This window comes from Sciurus carolinensis, chromosome 2, assembly GCF_902686445.1.
Source record: "Sciurus carolinensis chromosome 2, mSciCar1.2, whole genome shotgun sequence".
Taxonomy (NCBI): Eukaryota; Metazoa; Chordata; class Mammalia; order Rodentia; family Sciuridae; genus Sciurus; species Sciurus carolinensis.
In genome coordinates, this window is record NC_062214.1 from 157,390,688 (window position 1) to 157,395,366 (window position 4,679).

The 4,679-nt window shown below is 38.0% G+C and overlaps 1 pseudogene; it reads right to left on the reverse strand.

The window, feature by feature from the left end:
• Window positions 1–609: 609 nt before the first annotated feature.
• On the reverse strand, window positions 610–1,400 carry LOC124977227 (transcription initiation factor TFIID subunit 9-like; annotated as a pseudogene).
• Window positions 1,401–4,679: the final 3,279 nt, after the last annotated feature.

Sequence of the window (4,679 nt, forward strand, 5' to 3'; positions counted from 1 at the left end):
TTTGTAGTCAGGAAAGGAGCGAGTGCTGTAAAAGGTATCCATACACATCTTTCGGGAGAGGTGACCCAATGCTTGATCATCATAGGACAGCAGTCATTGTAGGACAGGTAAAGGTATAATTAAGAAGTACTTCCATTTCTTAAACCAAAATCTTGATTCAAATTAAAAGATCTTAACTACTATACTTTCACAAACCACCCAAATTCTAATTGCCATTGCAAACTTCTTTCTGAAGTACCAATAAAATCCACAGACAGGAAGGACAATATTTGTTGAAATATTATATTATAGATAATACTATTTCTCCATAAGACAAAATATGCGGTTTGACTTGCTTTTATTTATTTTCAGATTTCTATTAATTAATTAATTATTTTTCAAATCAATGGACAACTTTATTTTTTATACATAAAGGCTGATGAAAAACCATTACTGGTCCTGTTAAAGAAAATTCAACATTTCAATTGAGAAGAATAGTAACTATTATTTACTCATTAAATACTATTTAAGTTTTCTAACACATAACTTGAAAAATATCCAGCATGCTTTTTTAATTTCAGTACAGTGGTTTCAAGACCAAGTATGCAGGTTACATGTATCAAAACCAGATTACAAATTATCACAGTCATTATCGTCGTCATCATCATCATCTTCAGGTTTTCTTTTCAATGCATTTGATGATTCATTGGCCGTATTTTGTGATGATTTCTTATTAGTGGTAATAAGAATGTTTTTGGACCTAATAATAATGGATTAATTAGAGCATTCTGAACTGCTGATGTTGTGGGAATTGAGGCTTTTACAGCAGGGTACTGTGAAGCAGGCATATACTGTAAACCTTCGCCCCGTTAGAGACATTGGAGTCCCTACTTTAGTTGAAACCAATATGGTTTGTGGGGGTTGGTGTGCCTAGTGTGGGAGTACTTAGTCTGCTAGTAACTGAACCAACACTTAACCATGGAACTGTTACTCTTCCTGCAGAAGTAGATGGGTTTTTTGGTAAAGACTTGACCATAGAGCTTGGAGCTGTTAAGCAATATCTATCAGGAGGCATTCTAGAACCTGCATATGGCTTGATCAATGGCAAAGGAGTTTGATTTCTTTGACTTGCAATATTTAATAAAGAAATCTCTGGAGAGGAAAGGTAAAAGACTGGTAAGCTCGACACTGAATTCCCATTGCACATCTTCTGCATCAACACATCAACAATAGCTTTCTTAGAATGGCTAGAATAAATTTTAGCATCATCTAGAATTGTGGTCATCTATTGGAAGGCAAATTACAACATCTGATTTATAATTCTTGGCTCATATTCTGTAATCCCATATCCTTCAGGATTTGTGCCATCATCTGTGCATCTTTCAGATGTCTCTTGGGAAAACCATCTTGACAGACTCCATGATATCTGATGATCAAACTTCTCCAGCTAAATTACCCAAATTAATGTATTTCAGTCTGGCTCTTGATGCAACTTCTTTGCCTCGTGTAGGTTTTTCAACCCCCTGAAGTACACGAAAAATGACCAGAGATGTTCAGGAGAGACCATTTTTAACAAAAAAAAAAAAAAAAAAAAGACTCTGATACTAACTGAACAAAACATATACAGAAAATTAGTCACAACACTCCACACTCATCTGAACTCATTTATCGAAATCAAATCTGAGAAGTGTTTCTCAGCTACAAAGGAGAAAATAGACAACCCAGGAAGGCCTACGGAACAAGGCATCCAGTTAGTACATCTACGAAAGCCAGATACTCTAACATCACCTCAGTAAAAACCCAGACCCAACCCTGCCAAAGAATTGACAATCCATTTCACAGGAAAAAACAAAAAACAACAACCAAAAGCCGAAATACAGATTTGAAAAGAAGCAGCCCACGGGGAGAGTTGGATCTGTCTACCTCTTTCTACCTCACAGAGGGGCGACTGGCCCTTAATTAATTTAGTTCCAGTAACTCTAACTGGAAGTTGGAAGTTAGAAATGTAATCCAGGAACCCCTTTGAGAGTGTTGTAAGGGAAGGGCGGAAGAGAGTTCTGGGTTTGTGAAGTGTCTGAAATTTGAACCAGTCCTGATTCTGGTGAACTAGGGTGGGGTACAATACAGAAAAGGATATACATGAAAGTTACACCTTTGGTCAAAGTCATCTCCAAGGAAGAGGAGTAGAGCTTCTAAGAACAGCTTTGTCCTGCCAGAGGAGGACAGGAGAACATCCACTTTTCAACAGCGACTCCATGCGGCAATCAGAAGCAACAGCAGTAGTGCTCAGGCATGTTGGACCTCAGGATTCCACTTGATTGGGTGCAAAAGTTGGACCACACAAAAGTCCCTTGTGCTTTCAATAATGGAGTGTGCATGAGTGGAGAGGGCGATCCGTTAGTTGCCCATATTTGTCCATTTATATATGGACAATTTGTAGAGCAGTTCAGATGCATTACATCTCCAAATTGCATAAATATCCTTCCTTTTCAATTGAGGGGAAACCAAGTAAACTATTTATTCACAACCACCTACATAAAGTTTGAATCATGGTATCCAGAAGGAAAAATTGATAGTGATCAATTTCACATAAAATTTTACTTATGTTATACAAATGCACAATGTTCTAGACTGATTATGAACAAAAATAATAATTAACATTTGTTAAACACTATTCCTATGCATTTTCTCTTTTAATTCTCCCAATAAGCCATGAAAGTTTGCTTTATTAGCACCTCCATTTTGCAAAGGAGAAAAATTTGGGACTTGCAGAGATTAAATGGTAGAGCTAGAATCTGAGTTCAGGGCAGCCTGTCTCAGAAGATTTCTTTCTTCTCTTTCCAATACAACACCTTCCACGAGGCAAACCTGATTCTCCTTGCCCTTTGCAAAATGAAGCCTCACATCTCTCTTTTCTCTTTCAGTGGTCTCTTCCTAACACAGAAAACATTGAAGCTAAATTACTGACATTTATCCAAGTCCATCTTTTCCCTAATTAGGTTGTGTGAACATTTCTCTGCAGATCTTTCCTCTTTCTTCACCCTTCTTTTTATAGGGCATTCAGTGACCTGTGCTCTCCGCAAGTCTGCCAAGGTGATGCTTTGCAGTCATCCGTAAAATAAACTTTTCACCCTTACTTCCTCCATTTCCACAAGCAAATGACTCACTCAAATTTCATAGGCAAGAGGTGAGAAAAATGTAAATGTGATTCTTTGAAATGTCTCCTTTGAGTACAGGGACCGTACATTGTAGGGGCTAATTGTCACAAAGTTTAATTGTTACCCTGCAACTCAAGCTTCCCTCGTGTGCTGGGGCACTCCATAGGTGCTAATAGTGAGAAAATTTGACTGTGACTCTGCCATGCTCTCTTCATTAAGCTAATGGAACATTTTCCTTTCATTTTCTCCCTAGGGAGGCTGTAGGAGTACAACCTTATAATTGTTGCTCTTACTGTAATTGGAGGTAGTAGGAGTATATATAATCTTATTGTCTTTTCTATGTGGTGGTAGTTTATTTATGACCTATTGATAATTCCCAGCCAGCAGCAGAAAACTCAGTGAGTATTACATTAGCATTGCCTCCTAGGAGAGTGACTACTAAACAAAGACTATTATTAACCAGAAAGAACACCTACTAGGGATGGCCCATCACACCAAATATAAACTTCATTACTGCAAAGATTGACCCCTCTGGATATCATGGGTGTTTTCTTTGTTTTGCATTAGAATTTATAAAGTCTTAATCTGTACCTTTGTTTAGACAGGGGGTCTGTACTTTATGAACCATTTGGGAGGCTCTCAAAGACCACTACATACCTTCTTTGAAGTGATGGAGCATTCTCTTTAGCCATTGAAGTTGTTGGAGTGCAATAGGGCAGGAGAAAAACATCAAAAGTAAGCCTTCACTTATTGGTTCAGAACCACTGGACTGTCCTGAGTATGGTTGGGACCAGCAAGATCCTCCCCTCCAAAAAGACACTGAGATGCCCTGGAAGCTGTACTCATGCCCACGTTGCCAATCCTTGGCCTCCTGCAACATACTTGATGAAATAATCCTTTTGCCACCATATACAAGATGTAACATTATTTAGGACATTGAGTGTTCTCTGGAATTTTTCCACAATTCATGTGTTGCTTTTGGTCTTCATTAAACAGTAATGGAAGAAAACTTGTATGTTGGCTATTTTGCTGCTTAAAATAGTTCCAAAGACTGCCTTACTTTTGGATAGAAAACCTTTTCTAGGGCAAGAATTAATGGTTCATAAATGTAAAAAGTTAAGATGGCATTCACAAGAAGGTACCATTTTATATTCTGCCTTACAGGACATTGAACATTTCAATGCTAGAGTGCATGGTCAAACATCTGAACTGTTAAACTTATAAATGGCAAATTGGCATTGATCTAGAATCTATTATGTGGCAAGAACAGTACTAGGAACCTTCACAGCTATACCATTTTATACTCCTAGGGTAGGCAAAATAATGGCCTCCCAAAGATATGTTCAATTGCCAAAACTTGTGGTTATGCTTAGATGGCAAGGACCTTGCAGATATTATTAAGTTAATGGTCTTGATATGGAAAGATTATTCTGGATTATCTTCCATCCAAGTCATTATAAGAGGGAGGTAGAGAGACGGTGGCACAAGCCTGTAATCCCAGCAATTCAGGAAGCTGAGGCAGGAGGATGGCAAATTCAAAGC